The 8,985-nt window shown below is 36.7% G+C and overlaps 1 protein-coding gene across 2 annotated transcripts in view; it reads right to left on the minus strand.

The window, feature by feature from the left end:
- The window catches only part of LOC107748469 (ubiquitin carboxyl-terminal hydrolase 44-like), a 9,103-nt gene extending 6,388 nt beyond the window's left edge, over positions 1–2,715 (minus strand). The window contains exon 1 of one of the 2 annotated variants that reach the window (XM_016563252.1): positions 2,646–2,715. The gene's annotated coding sequence lies outside the window, so the exon portion shown is untranslated. Of the gene's footprint in view, positions 1–1,011; positions 1,101–2,645 lie in introns of those variants that run through there. The other variant, XM_016563251.1, reaches the window with a different exon arrangement.
- Between the last annotated feature and the right edge of the window lie 6,270 nt (positions 2,716–8,985).

Raw genomic sequence — 8,985 nt, forward strand, 5'->3', positions numbered from 1 at the left:
TATACTTGCACAGTATTAAACACACACAAATGTAGTATCAAAAGTAATAACATGATGACACTACCATGTTACATAACCAAATGAAATTACCATAGTTTGTATATACACATCGCAACACTGAATTATCACATTCAAATAACATGGTATGTATTCGTCACTACAAATATATGTACCACAGTATTTACATGGCATGCCAGGTTTTTAGACATGTACCATGGTGCTGTGTCTACAAAACACGACAGTACCATGGTGCTTTAAAGAATACCTGCAATTTAAATCTAAACCAAGGCATCAATTTCAAGCCTGTAAACATCAGCAAGTAATTAGCTTAGCATGTAAACAACCCGGCTTAAGCAAATGTATGTCCCTTATTTGGCTCCACGGACGCCTGGTTATCTGTGTCACTACCAAAATAACAACCCTCTTTCTCTGGGCCCCACGTGTGTTTAACAGAAACAAACTAGCAGTCACCCTAGAAATACAGCTTTGTTGACATTAGCCTTGTTTAGAAAGTTAAATACGCGTACAAGAACATCGCTAGTGTAAATGGCTTTGTAGAAGTTGTTAATGCACAGACATGGGTTGTCTTTATCGCTAATGGTTTTACTCGAATTCAAGTCTGGGATTGTAATTAACCGAGGATGGACAAGCATATTGATCTCATTCAACTAGTTTAAAACTATCAGTTTGACTTTGAAGGTGTTTAGGCGCGCGAATGGTGAATGATGCTAGGTGCTAACTACCTCCTTCATCTACCTAGTTTCAAAGAGCTAACCAGGTTAGCGGCTGAGCTCAGAGCGGCTCAGCTAGTTCAGTGTCTCTAATCAGCCTGTTATGAAGAAGAAAGTTAACCAGCACACGGGATGCTAGTGCGCTAATGCTAAAATCACACAGCAGTGAAGTGAGGCTGAGGTGCTGGGCGATTGAAATACACTGATCGAGTTTGATTTCCGCCGCTAGCGTGAACGCGATAAGATCGGAGCTGTTTGAAATCAGTGATATTTCACTCACCTGATTTTTCGTCAAGCGCTGGTTACTTCTGTGGCACAACAGCGAGCGCCATCTTGTCTACGCTACACTTGTCGCGTGGAGTGTCCCTCCGTGACGTCACGCCCGAGAGAGGGGACACGCGAGTCACTTTAACACAATATCTTAAAATAAAAAGAGCTCGGAAACACGTGAATGCTGTGAACCAGTTTAAACAGTGTCAATGGTGTCTAATGTTTAGTCGGAGTCACCGCAACACTTTCACCATCTCAAATCTCACTCGTGTGGAAACGAAAGTGCATTAAAAACAAAAAATTCCACGTAATATGGAAACAAAAAATCATCTATCTACTTTTTTTTTGTAAGAAGAACTTCCTTCTATTCCGCATAATTATGTAAAAGAGTAGCCGATGAATGCATGTAAATACTGCTAGTCGTGAATTATTCATTCGTTTACATTAAAATGTAATATATAATTATTAAATTAAATACGATTGTAATCTTCGTTCATATTCTTAGACTTGGTGGGCGTTATCATATTATTTTTCCACTTTCCTCGTAAATTATAACTGCGCTGTAACTGCGTGCGTACACACTGGAGGCGTAATGGAAGTAACGTTACAGGGTTCTAGGATCAGATTCATTCAAACAATGCGCAGAATACGAGTTCAGTCTCACAGAACTGCGGCTGATCTCAGATCAGAGCACCGTCGCACCGATTTCCGATGCCGCGATGGCGGTGGATTTGACTCCGTGGTTCAGAAGACTGAACAGTCAAACCTGTTTCAGAGAGAATAAACAACTGTCAGGTACAAACGAATGGTTATATGATGCGCGTATGTTTATATATACAGTGTATTTTGTTAGTTAACTGCATGTTTCCGCTAGTTTGATCACGAGCTACGCCAAATGAAGCAAGATCCTTATCAGGTTATTCAGTTGAGCTAGTTTGTTTTACTATGCTTTTCATTGTTTATTATGTTTTATTTGTGAGTGTGGTCCTTCAACATATCGGATTAAACTACAAGTTTTAATCTACCTAATTTATTTGAATGTAAATAAACCGAGTCCCTTTTGTGCTTATGGTCAAATATATTTTCTGTGGTGACATAACGAGTTGAATATTTATTGGTAATGCTGATATTTTGCAAAATACAGTATAGTCTGAAATAACTACAGTAAGAATACACTTCATAACACTGTCTATCTGCCAGCTCGGTTTTTATGGTCTTCTGTGTTTGGAGACTTGAATTAGCATAAATCTTGCAGAATATTGGATATGTTTTACATTAATAATAATAAAGTAAAAACAAAGTTTAGAGTATATAATATTGATTTATGGATTTGACATAATTGTACACTTAAATGACCATGGAATTGATAAAGATAAAGCATATCTTATAGAATTGTTCAAATTAATGGAACATTTCCCATCCATAAATGAAATGGTCTGACTCCAAAACAAATTTTCTCACTAAAAAAAAATGGCTTTAGGGTTTACTATAATGTTTTACATAAATGCGTGAGAACAGGCATTTAGAGCTTATTATTAGGCAGGTATGATATTGTTGCATAATGTGCATGGCACCCTTTACATTTTGTATATTATATATATATATATATATATATATATATATAATAAGGTATTCTGACCTCACCTGCTAAACTGGAGACCCTGTGCTCATCTCTACGCAACCATAGCGACCTGGTCACAGTGCACAGCACTCCATAGCACCACATTCAGATCCATGGTTTTGATTGATTGGGTTCACCTGTGTGTCATTTCTCTCTTTGAAGGTTGGAGTCTTGACTGATGGCAGCAGTGGATTGTCTTGATCTGTTCCCAGATCAGTTAATCGTTGTTGCCAGTGAGCAGCTCGTCTAGCAGAATGCAGCATCCGGGGAGGAGAAGCATAAGGGACTGCTTTTCGACACCATCGCCAAATAATACAACAGCCCCGTGAGACCTCCCCTACTGTTAGTTGGGTTCACCCGTGTGTCATTTCTCTCTTTGAAGGTTGGAGTCTTGACTGATGGCAGCAGTGGATTGTCTTGATCTGTTCCCAGATCAGTTAATCGTTGTTGCCAGTGAGCAGCTCGTCTAGCAGAATGCAGCATCCGGGGAGGAGAAGCATAAGGGACTGCTTTTCGACACCATCGCCAAATAATACAACAGCCCCGTGAGACCTCCCCTACTGTTAGGCCGCTACATGGACATCCAGACTGGAATCCTAAATCTTTTGGGTAAAGGTAAAACACAATGGGCTTATGGGATACTAAAGGTGCTTGAAATCATTTGTGTTGGTGATTGTTTGTTCTTTAGAATGATTTTATATGTGCGTCCTTCATTAGATTGTGGGAGAGGGGAGGATGCCCTGAGAGCAGCTCAGCTCTGTCTGCAGCTGTTAGAGTCCACAAGCAGAGATGAGTTACGCAGAACCCCCCAAAAAGATCATTCTTTCATTCAGTTTATTTACTTCATTTATTTACAGTTTTTTTGTATCAGCATAGAAAATAATTAAAGATAAATGTAGTTCTCTGACCAATTCCTCTTATTTATTTACACAAAAATTGTAAGTGAACTAATTCAATTCAATTCAAATGTATTTGTATATACGCTTTTCACAATACACATTTAAAATCAGTAATATTGTGAAATTGTGAAATTTCTATCATGAGAACTCTCAGAAGATTTTAGCATGGTAATGGATATGGCAATGTTAATGCATTTGGTCTTGGCGGAATTGCTGCTGATGTTGGTTATTGCTGTATTTGTAGATCATTGCTGCTGCAAGCAAGTACAGGAACTTGCTACTGCCAATACATAAGCCGATATGGTGCTGTGAGTATTTAAGACATACTGATGCTGCACAAATAACATATAAAAGAACCTGTAGCAGATCTATACAGGTGGAGCTGGGGAAGGTGGAGGGTTTCAGAGGAACTCTAAAGCGCGCTGCAATGCTCAAGCGAATGCTAATCAGCCATTTAAATGTAAAGCAGCAAGCTCATTGGCTGCGTATGCAACATGAACCAATCAGCTTGTGACAGTCGTTTAATGCTAAGAATATCATCAGTTACGTTAAGGACCCATCAGCCTGCACCATCTAGAGTTTCATGACAGAACTTGGTATAATTAAGAATGAAATATGTTGTACTGACCTCAAACTTTTGAACTGTAGTGTTAAAAGTTTCTAATAACTGTTAATGTAATTCATGGCTTAGCCAGTTTTTTGTTTAAACATGATTGAATTTAGAAAAATGTGTAATGAATAATGTAAATGCACAGGCTCCTTACATTTGTGTTGAAACAGATTGAGAACCGGGCTTTGATTAGCAAGACGTTTGTGAAGGCTGTGATCCAGAGTAAAGAAATGACTCGTGTCCAATGTGAGCAACTGCTGCTGTTCCTCATGGATAATCACACACAACTCTTTAAGGTATGTCCCTTTTTTACTTCTACATTGTCTGTTAAAGGGGTCATATGATGCGATTTCAAGTTTTCCTTTCTCTTTGGAGTGTTACAAGCTGATTGTGCATAGATAAGATCCCTGAAGTTGCAAAGACTAAAGTCTCAAAACCAAAGAGATATTCTTTATCAAAGTTAAGACTCTGCCACGCCCCCCTAAAACGGCTCATTCTAACACGCCCCCACATATCTACCCCACTATGTGGAAATATTTGCATAATCCCGCCGCAAATGTGCACGCAAAGAAAGAAGGCGCGGTTTCAGTAACCGCAGTTAGTGTTGAAGCAACCATGTCAGGGAGACGCTGTGTGTTTCAGTGCGAAAGCAAAAGCACTTTATTTGGATCACTTACAACAGAACAGCAATGCATTTTATGGACGACCGTTTCATGAACCTAGGAGAGGAGGTAATTCTGACTTTGCTATGACAATCTGGCACTTCTGAATCAGCTACTGTAAGTATGTTTTGTTATTAGTTTAAGTATTTGCTATTGACTGTTCAAATGCGGAGTTTTGCGCATAGTGTGTGTGTGTGCGCGCGCGCGCGCGCGTGTGTGTGTGTGAGAGAGAGAGAGAGACAGCGTCACATCAAAGTGGAGTCAGCTGTCTTAACCGCGGCTTGTGTACTGCATCATCACTGTGTCTGTCACGCAACTCTGTTCCCCTTTCGGGCTCTGTCTTTACATTTATTTTGAAAGATGAAGCTCGCGATTATGGTAAGGGGCGTTACATTTCCGACGAGTGCTTGGGTCAGCTGGCCAATCAGAGCAGACTGCGCTTGTCGGAAGGAGGGACTTTGTAGAAAACGAAGTGTTTGAGAGAGGCGGGGCATAGAGGACCTACAATAATGTACAGTATTTGAAAAATAATGTGTTTTTTGAACATTAAAGCATGTCAACATATTCTGTTACACCAAATACACAGAATAATGATCTTTAAAAAAGCATCATTTGACCCCTTTAAAGTTATATGCAACTCACAGAATATTTAATCATTTTTCTTTCATATATCCAGACACCGTCATCATTAATTGAGGCTGTGAGGAAGACACTACAAATCTTGCAGCAAGGGAGGGATCTAGATAATGTAGCACATAAGTTCACTTATAAGTTCCCTATAAAACTGATTTACGCATTGATTTGATTTAACAGCTCCTTTTTTTGCCTTTGCAGTGTTCATATTCTGCCAGCAGGTGTCGCTTCAGCAGTATGAGGACAACAAAGATAAGGCCACTCTTGATAGTTTAAAATCATAAACTTACAGGACTGTGTTTGTAGATAGATGACTTAATTTGCAATTAGACTCATTATGATTTATACAAGCTTTATAAGCAGAACCGTTATTAGAAGTATTAATATAATCAAGAAAATGCTAATCACTACTGTACACTACATAGATTTCTTCAGGCGAGTGAATATGCTGTTTTCATGAGCTTTGAAAAGGCAGCATCATCTTGAACATCTCAGTGTAGAATTACTTGAATTGTGTGATATGCTCAGGTTTTTAAAAGCTATTAGAAATAGTTTTAGCTGCTCTTGAAATTGAGAAATGGAAAACTTTGCCTTAAAGGTAGAGATTTTAAATGATGCTGTTTTCAGGTTAAAGGATCACTTATTTACTTATAATTTAAAAAAAAAAAATTGGCAATAAATGAGCACAAATGATTTTAATGAATATTGACCTCATATATTACTGTGCTTTGTGTCAACTTCTGATTTTTAAGTGGATTTGTATTGAAAAATGTAGCATAGTATGGTGTTACTATGTATGTATAAGGCATAATTATTCAGAAAGACAAAGGGAAGTTGAATTGCTTATTAATGGTATTAATGTTATTAAAGGGGTCATAGGATGCTACATGCACTTTTACAAGTTGTTTGAACTGAAATGTGTGTTGTTAGTGTGTGTACACAACCACCCTATAATGATAAAAATCCACCCAGTGTTTTTTTTTTATCTGGTTAAATGTTTACCCCTTTCTCAAATCGAGCCGATCTCAGATGCTGTGGAAAATGGGCATCCTATGACCCCTTTAATATTAATTGTATTTATTAATAAATAATTGAACAGAAAGTGAATTGCATAATGGTACTTTGACTAATTATTGTAATTGCATTAGATTGATTTTTTTAGATGCACTTTAATTTTCTGATATTTTAAATTCATTAAAATGCTTTCAAAACTCACATTCTAACTCTTGTTTCTTAAAACAATTTTTTTATTTTAATATTTATGAAAGATACAGAGGGATCAATTTCAAGAGTGCCCGTCTACTAGGTTTTCAGGGGAATATAAGATTTTGAAGGGCAAATAATAGCTTTATTATTAATAATATTATTATGACATACGGTATTTGGGTCCCAAACGGAAATCAAATAAATCTCAGCAGAAGATGAGAGAGTTGAAAGTGAGTCCGTCTGTAGATAATAGTTTGAAAATAAGGACTTTTATCATCGCTGGTTCTGTAGCGGGAGCGTTGAGTTTTTCCTCCGGCTTCACACCGCGGAATCTCTCGGGTGTTTTGATGAAGTGTCATGGAGGCTGTTAGCCACCAGCACTGCTGACGGTTTTGTTACTGTCTTAATCCTGCTTTTATTCACTCAATCTCACTGTCAGCTCTAGTGTAAAGGTAAGGCTGAAGTCTCCGTGTTTATGAGCTGGACACTGATCCTGAAACTCAGTTCGGCGGTTATTGAGCAGTTCTGTGTAGTGACGCTTCACTCCATTAGCATTAGCCTGTTAGCTCAGCTTATGTCGTGTTTTATTATTACACCGTGAAGGTAATACTATGTTTCTGTTTTAGCGAATTTCTCATAGATGATTGATGCATAAGTAACACTTTGAGGTTGTGTTGCTTTGTGAAACATGCAATGTTTACATTGATAGTTATTGTCTCTGGCTGTGTCTCCAAACCTACTGACAGCATTTTGGGCATCATATATAATTCAAGCCACATTTCTGTAGGCTCTTGTTTGGTGTCAAAGGAAAAAGCTGATGTGAGCTGGATTTTGAGTGTAAACGGAAGTTTATTCTGTCAGTAATGAATAGAGTCTTGTTGACTTGTTTCATTGTGTCTTAACCTGACAGGCGCTCATTCATTAAATAAGTTAAATACCTCACACCCTTCCTTATGACGCCACTGTGCGATTTCCGTCTAACAATCACAGAAATTAATAATAATAAACCCAATAATAAAAAAGTCTGAATAATGATCATATTAATAATTATATCAATACAATTACAAACATTCATAGTAGTTCAGTCTCTAATGATGCTCTGATGTTTATTATTTAAGGGTTATTTAACTTAATTTGTTAATAAATGTGGTGAAACTGTACCTTAGTAGTAATCTCTACTAATAGTCAGTGTTATTTTAGTATAATTGATATACTGTTATAGTTTTGTACATGTTGTTAATTATTACTTATTTGTGTAATTACACTGTAACAAGGACATCTTATGCCCTGAAGCTTAACCCTAAATGTAATCTTAGTTTTAATTATTGATGTATTTAGAGCTTTCATTTTTATTTGATTATTATTTATTTTTATTTTAAGTTTTTATTATTAGTATCGTTGTTTTACTTATGTTTTATTAGTTTCATTTTTTTGTTATTGTACATTTTTTAAGTGTTTTATAAATTGCACTTTTTTTTTTTGGTTTAACATCATGGTAAATAGTTGTTAATGTAGGGGTGTGTAAGTATAATATTAGTAATAATAAATGTTGATTTATCATTTATTATGCAGAAGTTGGTAAGAAAAAAAATCTGTTTTTGATTTGTTAACTTAGTTTTTGTATTACTATTTTATTTGTTTTGTGTTTTCTGCTCAGAATCCAGCCAAATAAATCCATTTTAAATCCAATTAAAGTAACCATTACAAGAGACTGTGGTTTTCTTACTTCTCGTCTCCTGCAAACTCTTTGAGATGCTGTCAGCATAAATACTTGGTTTATTTTGAGCCTGGGACACTCGGACCCTGCTGAAAATTCGCAGTGACAGAGTTTCAGATGTATTTAGGTCTATTTTTGTCGTTTTATTTCAGCAGTTTACTAGACTGTATAAAGAAATGTATCGAATACTTGGTTTATTTTGAGCCTGGGACACTCGGACCCTGCTGAAAATTCGCAGTGACAGATTTTCAGATGTATTTAGGTCTATTTTTGTCGTTTTATTTCAGCAGTTTACTAGACTGTATAAAGAAATGTATCAAGTTTAAAATCGGTTGTTATCTTTGAGTTGTTCTCAGAGTGAACAACATTTAGTGTTATTTTCCCAGAGTAAAGCCTGTTAAGACTTCTGCTCGGCTGTCAATCAAGCTGACCTCTGGACCGTTCAGAGGTTTGTAAAAAGATCAACACAGATCTCTGTTTTGATGGACTGATATTTCATTTTTAAAGAGACAGTTCACCCCAAATAATTTATTTATTTTTTTATTCACTTGTTACAAAGCACTATGCGTTTCTTTCTTCTGTAGAACACAAAAATTGATATTATTGAAAAATGTTTCAGTTTGGTTTGTGCATAGA

The sequence above is a fragment of the Sinocyclocheilus rhinocerous genome, unplaced genomic scaffold (assembly GCF_001515625.1).
Source record: "Sinocyclocheilus rhinocerous isolate Xijiao unplaced genomic scaffold, SAMN03320098_v1.1 scaffold78, whole genome shotgun sequence".
Classification (NCBI taxonomy): Eukaryota; Metazoa; Chordata; class Actinopteri; order Cypriniformes; family Cyprinidae; genus Sinocyclocheilus; species Sinocyclocheilus rhinocerous.